Below are 12409 nucleotides of genomic sequence, written 5' to 3'. Positions count from 1 at the left end.
AACTCGGTTTTACAGTGAAAACTACAGGAACTTCAACTCGGCACTAGGAAACAGACTGAGAAACCAGTGTAAAACTTTCTCCTGCAACCCGTTCCCTTTGTGCTAGATGAACGAACGCCTCTCCACATGCTCAGTTCTGAGAAATAAGTGTGTGTGTGAGCCGTCCTTCACCTAGCTTGTTGGGAACTCAAAGTTTCTTTTCAGTTGCAAACTCCACACCATACATATATATGGGGAGGTACTAGCTCCAACTCGGTTTTACAGTGAAAACTGCAGGAACTTCAAAACGGCACTAGGAAACAGACTGAGAAACCAGAAAAAAATTTTCTCCAGGAACCAGTTCATTTTGTGCTAGATGAACGAACGTCTCTCCACATGCTCAGTTCTGGGACATAAGTGTGTGTGAGAGCCGTCCTTCACCTAGCTTGTTGGGAACACAAAGTTTCTTTTCAGTTGCAAATTCCACTCCATACATATATATGGGGAGGTACTAGCTCCAACTCGGTTTTACAGTGAAAACTGCAGGAACTTCAAACCGGCACTAGGAAACAGACTGAGAATCCAGAGTAAAATTTCTCCTGCAACCCATTCCCCTTGTGCTAGATGAATGAAGGTCTCTCCACATGCTCAGTTCTGAGAAATAAGTGTGTGTGAAAGCCGTACTTCACCTAGCTTGTTGGGATCACAAAGTTTCTTTTCAGTTGGAAACTCCACACCATACATATATATGGGGAGGTACTAGCTCCAACTCGGTTTTACAGTGAAAACTGCAGGAACTTCAAACCGGCACTAGGAAACAGACTGGAAAACCAGAGTAAAGTTTTCTAATGCCACCCGTTCCCTTTGTGCTAGATGAACGAAATTCTCTCCACATGCTTAGTTTTGAGAGATAAGTGTGTGTGAGAGCCGTCCTTAAACTAGATTGTTGGGAACTCAAAGTTTCTTTCAGTTGCAAACTCCACTCCTTACATATATATGGGGAGGTACTAGCTCCAACTCGGTTTTACAGTGAAAACTGCAGGAACTTCAAACCGGCACTAGGAAACAGACTGAGAAACCAGAGTAAAAGTTTCTCCTGCAACCCGTTCCCTTTGTGCTACATGAACGAACGTCTCTCCACATGCTCAGTTCTGAGAGATATGTGTGTGTGAAAGCCGTCCTTCACCTACCTTGTTGGGAACACAAAGTTTCTTTTCAGTTGCAAACTCCACTCCATACTTATATATGGGGACGTACGAGCTCCAACTCGGTATTACAGTGAAAACTGCAGGAACTTCAAACCGGCACTAGGAAGCAGAATGAGAAACCAGAGTAAAAGTTTCTCCTGCAACCCGTTCTCTTTGTGCTAGATGAACTAACGTCTCTACACATGCATAGTTCTGAGAGATAAGTGTGTGTGAAAGCCGTCCTTTACCTAGCTTGTTGGGAAGAAAAAAGTTTCTTTTCAGTTGCAAATTCCAATCCAAACATATATATGGGGAAGAACTAGCTCCAACTCGGTTTTACAGTGAAAACTGCAGGAACTTCCAACCGGCACTAGGAAACAGACTGAGAATCCAGAAAAAAATTTTCTCCTTCAACCCGTTCCCTTGGTGCTAGATGAACGAACGTCTCTCCACATGCTCAGTTCTGAGAGATAAGTGTGAGTGAAAGCCATAAATCACATATCTTGTTGGGAACACAAAGTTTCTTTTCAGTTGGAAACTGCAATCCATACATATATATGGGTACGTACTAGCTCCAAATAGATTTTACAGTGAAAACTGCAGGAACGTCAAACAGGCACTAGGAAACAGACTGAAAAACAAGAGTAAAAGTTTTTCCTGCAACCCGTTCCCTTTGTGCTTGATGAACGAACGTCTCTCCACATGCTCAGTTCTGAGAGATATGTGAGTGTGAAAGCCGTACTTCACCTAGCTTGTTGGGAACACAAATTTTCTTTTCAGTTGCAAACTCCACTCCATACATATATATGGGCACGTACGAGCTCCAACTCGGTTTTACAGTGAAAACAGCAGGAACTTCAACCCGACACTAGGAAACAGACTGAGAATCCAGAGTAAAATTTTCTAATGCCACCCGTTCCTTAGTGTTAGATGAACGAACTTCTCTACACATGCTCACTTCTGAGAGATAAGTGTGTGTGAGAGCCTTCCTTCAACGAGCTTGTTGGGAACTCAAAGTTTCTTTTTAGTTGCAAACTCCACTCCATACATATATATGGGGACGTACGAGCTCCAACTCGGTATTACAGTGAAAACTGCAGGAAATTCAAACCGGCACTAGGAAACAGACCGAGAAACCAGAGTAAAAGTTTCTCCTGCAACCGGTTCCCTTTGTGCTAGATGAACGAACTCCTCTCCACATGCTCAGTTCTGAGAGATAAGTGTTTGTGAAAGCCGTTTTTTACCTAGCTTGTTGGGAACACAAAGTTTCTTTTCAGATGCAAACTCCAATCCAAACATATATATGGGGAGGAACTAGCTCCAACTCGGTTTTACAGTGAAAACTGCAGGAAATTCCAAGCGGCACTAGAAAAAACTGAGAAACCTGAAAAAATTTTCTCCTTCAACCCATTTACTTGGTGCTAGATGAACGAACGTCTCTCCACATGCTCAGTACTGAGAGATAAGTGTGTGTGAAAGCCGTAATTCACCTATCTTGTTGGGAACACAAAGTTTCTTTTCAGTTGCAAACTCCACTCCATACATATATATGGGGAGGTACTAGCTCCAAATCGATTTTACAGTGAAAACTGCAGGAAATTCAAACCGGTACTAGGAAACAGTCTGAGAAACCAGAGTAAAAGTTTCTCCTGCAACCCGTTAGCTTTGTGCTAGATGAACAAACGTCTCTCCACATGCTCAGCTCTGAGAAATAATTGTGAGTGAGTGCCGTCCTTCACCTAGCTTGTTTGGAACACAAAGTTGTTTTTAGATGCAAATTCCAATCCATACATATATATGGGGAGGTACTAGCTCCAACTCGGTTTTACAGTGAAAACTGCAGGAACTTCAAACCGGCACTAGGAAACAGACTGGGAAACCAGAGTAAAATTTTCTAATACCACCAGTTCCCTTTGTGCTAGATGAACGAACTTCTCCCCACATGCTCAGTTCTGAGAGATAAGTGTGTGTGAGAGCCGTCCTTCAACTAGCTTGTTGGGAACTCAAAGTTTCTTTTCAGTTGCAAACTCCAATCCTTACATATATATGGGGAGGTACTAGCTCCAACACGGTTTTACAGTGAAAACTGCAGGAACTTCAAACTGGCAGTAGGAAACAGACTGAGAAGCCAGAGTAAAAATTTCTCCTGCAACCCGTTCCATTTGTGCTACATGAACGAACTTCTCTCCACATGCTCAGTTCTGGGAGATAAGTGTGTGTGAGAGCCGTCCTTCACCTAGCTTGTTGGGAACACAAAGTTTCTTTTCAGTTGCAAACTCCACTCCATTCATATATATGGGGAGGTACGAGCTCCAACACTTTTTTACAGTGAAAACTGCAGGAAATTCAAACCGGCACTAGGAAACAGACTGAGAAACAAGAGTAAAAGTTTCTCCTGCAACCCGTTCCCATTGTGCTTGATGAAAGAACGTCTCTCCACATGCTCAGTTCTGAGAGATAAGTGAGTGTGAAAGCCGTCCTTCACCTAGCTTGTTGGGAACACAAAGTTTCTTTTCAGTTGAAAACTCCACTCCATACATATATATGGGGAGGAAATAGCTCCAACTCGGTTTAACAGTGAAAACTGCAGGTACTTCAAACCGGCACTAGGAAACAGACTGAGAAAGCAGAGTAAAACTTTCTCCTGCAATCCGTTTTCTTTGTGCTAGATGAACGAACGTCTCTCCACATGCACAGTTCTGAGAGATATGTGTGTGTGAAAGCCTTCCTTCAACCAGCTTGTTGGGAACACAAAGTTTCTTTTGAGTTGCTAACACCACTCCATACATATATATGGGGAGGTACTAGCTCCAACTAAGTTTTACAGTGAAAACTGCAGGAACTTCAAACCGGCACTAGGAAAAAGCCTGAAAAACCAGAGTAAAATTTTCTCCTGCAACCCGTTCCCTTTGTGCTAGATGAACGAAAGTCTCTCCACATGCTCAGTTCTGAGAAATAAGTGTGTGTGAAAGCCTTACTTCAACCAGCTTGTTGGGAACACAAAGTTTCTTTTGAGTTGCTAACACCACTCCATACATATATATGGGGAGGTACTAGCTCCAACTAAGTTTTACAGTGAAAACTGCAGGAACTTCAAACCGGCACTAAGAAACAGCCTGAGAAACCAGAGTAAAATTTTCTCCTGCAACCCGTTCCCTTTGTGCTAGATGAACGAACGTCTCTCCACATGCTCAGTTCTGAGAGATAATTGTGTGTGAAAGCCGTCCTTCACATAGCTTGTTGGGAACACAAAGTTTCTTTTCAGTTGCAAACTCCACTCCATACTTATATATAGGGAGTTAATAGCTCCAAATCGATTTTACAGTGAAAACTGCAGAAACTTCAAACTGGCAGTAGGAAAGAGACTGAGAAACTAGAGTAAAAGTTTCCCCTGCAACCCGTTCCCTTTGTGCTAGATGAACGAACGTCTCTCCACATGCTCATTTCTGAGAGATAAGTGTGCGTGAAAGCCGTCCTTCACCTGCTTGTTGGGAACACAAAAATTCTTTTCAGTTGCAAACTCCACTCCATACATATATATGTGGATGTACTAGCTCCATAATCGGTTTTACAGTGAAAATTGCTGGAACATCAAACCGGCACTAGGAAACAGACTGAGAAAACAGAGTAAAAATTTCATCCCGTTCCCTTTGTGCTAGATGAATGAACGTATCTCCACATGCTCAGTTCTGAGAGATAAATGTGTGTTAAAGCCGAACCTCACATAGCTTGTTGGGAACACAATGTTTCTTTTCAGTTGCAAACTCCACTCCATACATATATATGATGAGGTACTAGCTTGAAGTCGGTTTTACAGTGAAAAATGCAGGAATTTCAAACCGGCAGTAGGAAACACACTGAGAAACCAGAGTAAAATTTCTCCTGCAAACTGTTCCCTTTGTGCTTGATGAACGATCGTCTCTCCACATGCTCAGTTCTGAGAGATAAGTGCGTATGAAAGCCGTCCTTCACATAGCTTGTTGGGAACACAAAGTTTCTTTTCAGTTGCAAACTCCAATCCAAACATATATATGGGTAGGATCTAGCTCCAACACGGTTTTACAGTGAAAACTGCAGAAAATTCCAACCGGCACTAGGAAACTGACTGAGAAACCTGAAAAAAATTTTTTCCTTCAACCCGTTCACTTCGTGCTAGATGAACGAACGTCTCTCCACATGCTCAGTACTGAGAGATAAGTGTGTGTGAAAGCCGTAATTCACCTATCTTGTTGGGAACACAAAGTTTCTTTTCAGTTGCAAACTCCACTCCATACATATATATGGGGTGGTACTAGCTCCAAATCGATTTTACAGTGAAAACTGCAGGAAATTCAAACCGGTACTAGGAATCAGTCTGAGAAACCAGAGTAAAAGTTTCTCCTGCAAACCGTTCCCTTTGTGCTAGATGAACGAAAGTCTCTCCACATGCTCAGTTCTCAGAGAAAGTGTGTGTGAAAGCCGTCCTTCAACTAGCTTGTTGGGAACACAAAGTTTCTTTTCAGTTGCAAACTCCACTCCATATATATATATGGGGAGGAACTAGCTCCAACTCGGTTTTACAGTGAAAACTGCAGGAAATTCAAACCGGCACTAGGAAACAGACTGAGAAACAAGAGTAAAATTTCTCCTGCAAACCGTTCCCTTTGTGCTTGATGAAAGAACGTCTCTCCTCATGCTCATATCTGAGAGATAAGTGAGTGTGAAAGCAGTCCTTCACCTAGCTTGTTGGGAACACAAAGTTTCTTTTCAGTTGAAAACTACACTCCATACATATATATGGGGAGGAAATAGCTCCAAATCTGTTTAACAGTGAAAACTGCAAGTACTTCAAACCGGCACTAGGAAACAGACTGAGAAACCAGAGTAATAGTTTCTCCTGCAACCCGTTTTCTTTGTGCTAGATGAACGAACGTCTCTCCACATGCACATTTCTGAGAGATATGTGTGTCTGAAAGCCGTCATTCACCTAGCTTGTTGGGAACACAAAGTTTCTTTTCAGTTGCAAACTCCACTCCATACATATATAAGGGGAGGTACTAGCTCCAAAACTGTTTTACAGTGAAAAATGCAGGAACTTCAAACCGGCACTAGGAAACAGACTGAGAAACCAGAGAAAAAGATTCTCCTGCAACCCGTTCCATTTTTGCTAGATGAACGAACTTCTCTCCACATGCTCAGTTCTGAGAAATAAGTGTGTGTGAAAGCCTTCCTTCAAATAGCTTGTTGGGAACACAAAGTTTCTTTTGAGTTGCTAACACCACTCCATACATATATATGGTGAGGTACCAGCTCCAACTAAGTTTTACAGTGAAAACTGTATGAACTTCAAAACGGCACTAGGAAACATACTGAGAAACCAGAGTAAAATTTTCTCCTGCAATCCGTTCCCTTTGTGCTAGATGAACGAACGTTTCTCCACATGCTCAGTTCTGAGAGATAAGTGTGTGTGAAAGCCGTCCTTCACATAGCTTTTTGGGAACACAAAGTTTCTTTTCAGTTGCAAACTCCACTCCATACATATATATGGGGAGTTAATAGCTCCAACTCGGTTTTACAGTGAAAACTGCAGGAACTTCAAACCGGCAGAATGAAAGAGACTGAGAAACCAGAGTAAAAGTTTCCCCTGCAACCCGTTCCCTTTGTGCTAGATGAACGAACGTCTCTCCAAATGCTCATTTCTGAGAGAAAAGTGTGCGTGAAAGCCGTCCTTCACCTGCTTGTTGGGAACACAAAGATTCTTTTCAGTGGCAAACTCCACTCCATACATATATATGGGGATGTACGAGCTCCAACTCGGTTTTACAGTGAAAACTGCAGGAACATCAAACCGGCACTAGGAAACAGCCGGAGAAACCAGAGTAAAAGTTTCATCCCGTTCCCTATGTGCTAGATGAACGAACGTCTCTCCACATGCTCAGTTCTGAGAGATAAATGTGTGTTAAAGCCGAACCTCACATAACTTGTTGGGAACACAAAGTTTCTTTTCAGTTGCAAACTCCAATCCATACATATATATGTGGAGGTACTAGCTTGAACTCGGTTTTACAGTGAAAAATGCAGGAATTTCAAACCGGCAGTAGGAAACACACTGAGAAACCAGAGTAAAAGTTTCTCCTGCAAACTGTTCCCTTTGTGCTTGATGAACGAACGTCTCTCCACATGCTCAGTTCTGAGAGATAAGTGTGTGTGAAGCTGTCCTTCACCTAGCTTGTTGGGAACACAAAGTTGCTTTTCAGTTGCAAACTCCACTCCATACATATATATGGGGAGTTACTAGCTCCAACTCGGTTTTACAGTGAAAAATGCAGGAACTTCAAACCAGCAGTAGGAAACATACTGAGAAACCAGAGTAAAAGTTTCTCCTGCAACCCGTTCCCTTTGTGCTAGATGAACGAACGTCTCTCCACATGCTCAGTTCTGAGAGATAATTGCGTGTGAAAGCCGTCTTCACCTAACTTGTTGGGAAAACAAAGTTTCTTTTCACTTGCAAACTCCACTCCATACATATTTATGGGGAGGTACTAGCTCCAACTCGGTATTATAGTGAAAACTACAGGAACTTCAAACCGGCAGTAGGAAACAGACTGAGAAACCAGAGTAAAAGTTTCTCCTGCAACCCGTTCCCTTTCTGCTAGATGAACGAACGTCTCTCCACATGCTCAGTTCTGAGAGATAAGTGTGTGTGAAAGCCGTTTTTTACCTAGCTTGTTGGGAAAACAAAGTTTCTTTTCAGTTGCAAACTCCAATCCAAACATATATATGGGGAGGAACTAGCTCCAACTCGGTTTTACAGTGAAAACTGAAGGAAATTCCAACCGGCACTAGGAAACAGACTGAGAAACCTGAAAATAATTTTCTCCTTCCACCCGTTCACTTGGTGCTAGATGAACGAACGTCTCTACACATGCTCAGTTCTGAGAGATAAGTGTGTGTGAGGGCCGTCCTTCACCTAGCTTGTTGGGAACACAAAGTTGCTTTTCAGTTGCAAACTCCACTCCATACATATATATGGGTAGTTACTAGCTCCAACTCGGTTTTACAGTGAAAAATGCAGGAACTTCAAACCGGCAGTAGGAAACATACTGAGAAACCAGAGTAAAAGTTTCTCCTGCAACCCGTTCCCTTTGTGCTAGATGAACGAACGTCTCTCCACATGCTCAGTTCTGAGAGATAAGTGTGTGTGAAAGCCGTCCTTCTACTAGCTTGTTGGGAACACAAAGATTCTTTTCAGTTGCAAACTCCACTCCATACATATATATGGGGAGGTACTAGCTCCAACTCGGTTTTGCAGTGAAAACTGCAGGAACTTCAAACCGGCACTAGGAAACAGACTGAGAAACCAGAGTAAAAGTTTCTCCTGCATCCCGTTCCCTTTGTGCTAGATGAACGAACGTCTCTCCACATGTTCAGTTCTGAGAGATAAGTGTGAGTGAGAGCCGTCCTTCATCTAGCTTGTTTGGAACACAAAGTTTTTTCAGTTGCAATCTCCAATCCATACATATATATGGGGAGGTACTAGCTCCAACTCGGTTTTACAGTGAAAACTGCAGGAAATTCAAATCGGTACTAGGAAACAGTCTGAGAAACCGGAGTAAAAGTTTCTCCTGCAACCCGTTCCCTTTGTGCTAGATGAACGAACGTCTCTCCACATGCTCAGTTCTGAGAGATAAGTGTGTGTGAAGCTGTCCTTCACCTAGCTTGTTGGGAACACAAAGTTGCTTTTCAGTTGCAAACTCCACTCCATACATATATATGGGGAGTTACTAGCTCCAACTCGGTTTTACAGTGAAAAATGCAGGAACTTCAAACCAGCAGTAGGAAACATACTGAGAAACCAGAGTAAAAGTTTCTCCTGCAACCCGTTCCCTTTGTGCTAGATGAACGAACGTCTCTCCACATGCTCAGTTCTGAGAGATAATTGCGTGTGAAAGCCGTCTTCACCTAACTTGTTGGGAAAACAAAGTTTCTTTTCACTTGCAAACTCCACTCCATACATATTTATGGGGAGGTACTAGCTCCAACTCGGTATTATAGTGAAAACTACAGGAACTTCAAACCGGCAGTAGGAAACAGACTGAGAAACCAGAGTAAAAGTTTCTCCTGCAACCCGTTCCCTTTCTGCTAGATGAACGAACGTCTCTCCACATGCTCAGTTCTGAGAGATAAGTGTGTGTGAAAGCCGTTTTTTACCTAGCTTGTTGGGAAAACAAAGTTTCTTTTCAGTTGCAAACTCCAATCCAAACATATATATGGGGAGGAACTAGCTCCAACTCGGTTTTACAGTGAAAACTGAAGGAAATTCCAACCGGCACTAGGAAACAGACTGAGAAACCTGAAAATAATTTTCTCCTTCCACCCGTTCACTTGGTGCTAGATGAACGAACGTCTCTACACATGCTCAGTTCTGAGAGATAAGTGTGTGTGAGGGCCGTCCTTCACCTAGCTTGTTGGGAACACAAAGTTGCTTTTCAGTTGCAAACTCCACTCCATACATATATATGGGTAGTTACTAGCTCCAACTCGGTTTTACAGTGAAAAATGCAGGAACTTCAAACCGGCAGTAGGAAACATACTGAGAAACCAGAGTAAAAGTTTCTCCTGCAACCCGTTCCCTTTGTGCTAGATGAACGAACGTCTCTCCACATGCTCAGTTCTGAGAGATAAGTGTGTGTGAAAGCCGTCCTTCTACTAGCTTGTTGGGAACACAAAGATTCTTTTCAGTTGCAAACTCCACTCCATACATATATATGGGGAGGTACTAGCTCCAACTCGGTTTTGCAGTGAAAACTGCAGGAACTTCAAACCGGCACTAGGAAACAGACTGAGAAACCAGAGTAAAAGTTTCTCCTGCATCCCGTTCCCTTTGTGCTAGATGAACGAACGTCTCTCCACATGTTCAGTTCTGAGAGATAAGTGTGAGTGAGAGCCGTCCTTCATCTAGCTTGTTTGGAACACAAAGTTTTTTCAGTTGCAATCTCCAATCCATACATATATATGGGGAGGTACTAGCTCCAACTCGGTTTTACAGTGAAAACTGCAGGAACTTCAAACCGGCTCTAGGAAACAAACTAAGAAACCAGAGTAAAAGTTTCTCCTGCAACCCGTTCCCTTTGTGCTAGATGAACGAACGTCTCTCCACATGCTCACTTCTGAGAGATAAGTGTGTGTGAAGCCGTCCTTCACCTAGCTTGTTAGGAACACAAATTTTCTTTTCAGTTGCAAACTCCACTCCATTCATATATATGGGGACGTACGAGCTCCAACTCGGTATTACAGTGAAAACTGCAGGAAATTCAAACCGGCACTAGGAAACAGACTGAGAAACCAGAGTAAAATTTTCTCCTGCAACCCGTTCCCTTTGTGCTAGATGAACGAACGTCTCTCCACATGCTCAGTTCTGAGAGGTAAGTGTGTGTGAGAGCCGTCCTTCACATAGCTTGTTGGGAACACAAATTTTCTTTTCAGTTGCAAACTCCACTCCATACATATATATGGGGACGTACGAGCTCCAACTCGGTTTTATAGTGAAAACTGCAGGAACTTCAAACCGGCACTAGGAAACAGAATGAGAAACCAGAGTAAAATTTTCTAATTCAACCCGTTCCCTTTGTGGTAGATGAACGAACTTCTCTCCACATGCTCAGTTCTGAGAGATAAGTGTGTGAGAGCCGTCCTTCAACTAGCTTTTAGGGAACACAAAGTTTCTTTTCAGTTGCAAACTCCACTCCATACATATATATCGTGAGGTACTAGAACCAACTCGGTTTTACAGTGATAACTACAGGAAATTCAACCCGGCACAAGGAAACAGACTGAGAAACCAGAGTAAAAGTTTCCCTGCAACCCGTTACCTTTGTGCTAGATAAACGAACGTCTCTCCTCATGCTCAGTTCTGAGAGATAAGTGTGTGTGAAAGCCGTCTTTCACCTAGCTTGTTGGGAACACAAAGTTTCTTTTGAGTTGCAAACTCCAATCCATACATATATATGGGGAGATACAAGCTCCAACACGGTTTTACAGTGAAAATTGCAGGAAATTCAAACCGGCACTAGGAAACAGTCTGAGAAACCAGAGTAAATGTTTCTCCTGCAATCCGTTCCCTTTGTGCTAGATGAACGAACGTTTCTCCACATGCTCAGTTCTGAGAGATAAGTGCGTGTGAAAGCCGTACTTCACCTAACTTTTTGGGAACACAAAGTTTCTTTTCAGTTGCAAACTCCACTCCATACATATATATGGGGATGTACTAGCTCCAACACGGATTACAGTGAAAACTGCAGGAAGTTCAAACCATCACTAGGAAACAGACAGAGAAACCAGAGTAAAAGTTTCTCCTGCAACCTGTTCCCTTTGTGCTAGATGAACGAACGTCTCTCCACATGCTCAGTTCTGAGAGATAAGTGTGTGTGAAAGCCGTCCTTCAACTAGCTTGTTGGGAACACAAAGATTCTTTTCAGTTGCAAACTCCACTCCATACATATATATGGGTATGTACTAGCTCCAACTCGGTTTTGCAGTGAAAACTGCAGGAACTTCAAACCGGCACTAGGAAACAGACTGAGAAACCAGAGTAAAAGTTTCTCCTGCAACCCGTTCCCTTTGTGCTAGATGAACGAACGTCTCTCCACATGTTCAGTTCTGAGAGATAAATGTGAGTGAGAGCCTTCCTTCAACTAGCTTGTTTGGAACACAAAGTTTTTTTCAGTTGCAATCTCCAATCCATACATATATATGGGGAGGTACTAGCTCCAACTCGGTTTTACAGTGAAAACTGCAGGAACTTCAAACCGGCTCTAGGAAACAAAATAAGAAACCAGAGTAAAAGTTTCTCCTGCAACCCGTTCCCTTTGTGCTAGATGAACGAACGTCTCTCCACATGCTCACTTCTGAGGGATAAGTGTGTGTGAAGCCGTCCTTCACCTAGCTTGTTAGGAACACAAATTTTCTTTTCAGTTGCAAACTCCACTCCATTCATATATATGGGGACGTACGAGCTCCAACTCGGTTTTACAGTGAAAACAGCAGGAACTTCAAACCGACACTTGGAAACAGACTGAGAAACCAGAGTAAAATTTTCTAATGCCACCCGTTCCCTTTGTACTAGATGAACGAACTTCTCTACACATGCTCAGTTCTGAGAGATAAGTGTGTGTGAGAGCCTTCCTTCAATGAGCTTGTTGGGAACTCAAAGTTTCTTTTTAGTTGCAAACTCCACTCCATACATATATATGGGGACGTACGAG

This window comes from Camelus bactrianus, chromosome 4, assembly GCF_048773025.1.
Source record: "Camelus bactrianus isolate YW-2024 breed Bactrian camel chromosome 4, ASM4877302v1, whole genome shotgun sequence".
Classification (NCBI taxonomy): Eukaryota; Metazoa; Chordata; class Mammalia; order Artiodactyla; family Camelidae; genus Camelus; species Camelus bactrianus.
The sequence above is the reverse complement of the archived record's forward strand: the minus strand, read 5'-3'. Positions refer to the sequence as shown.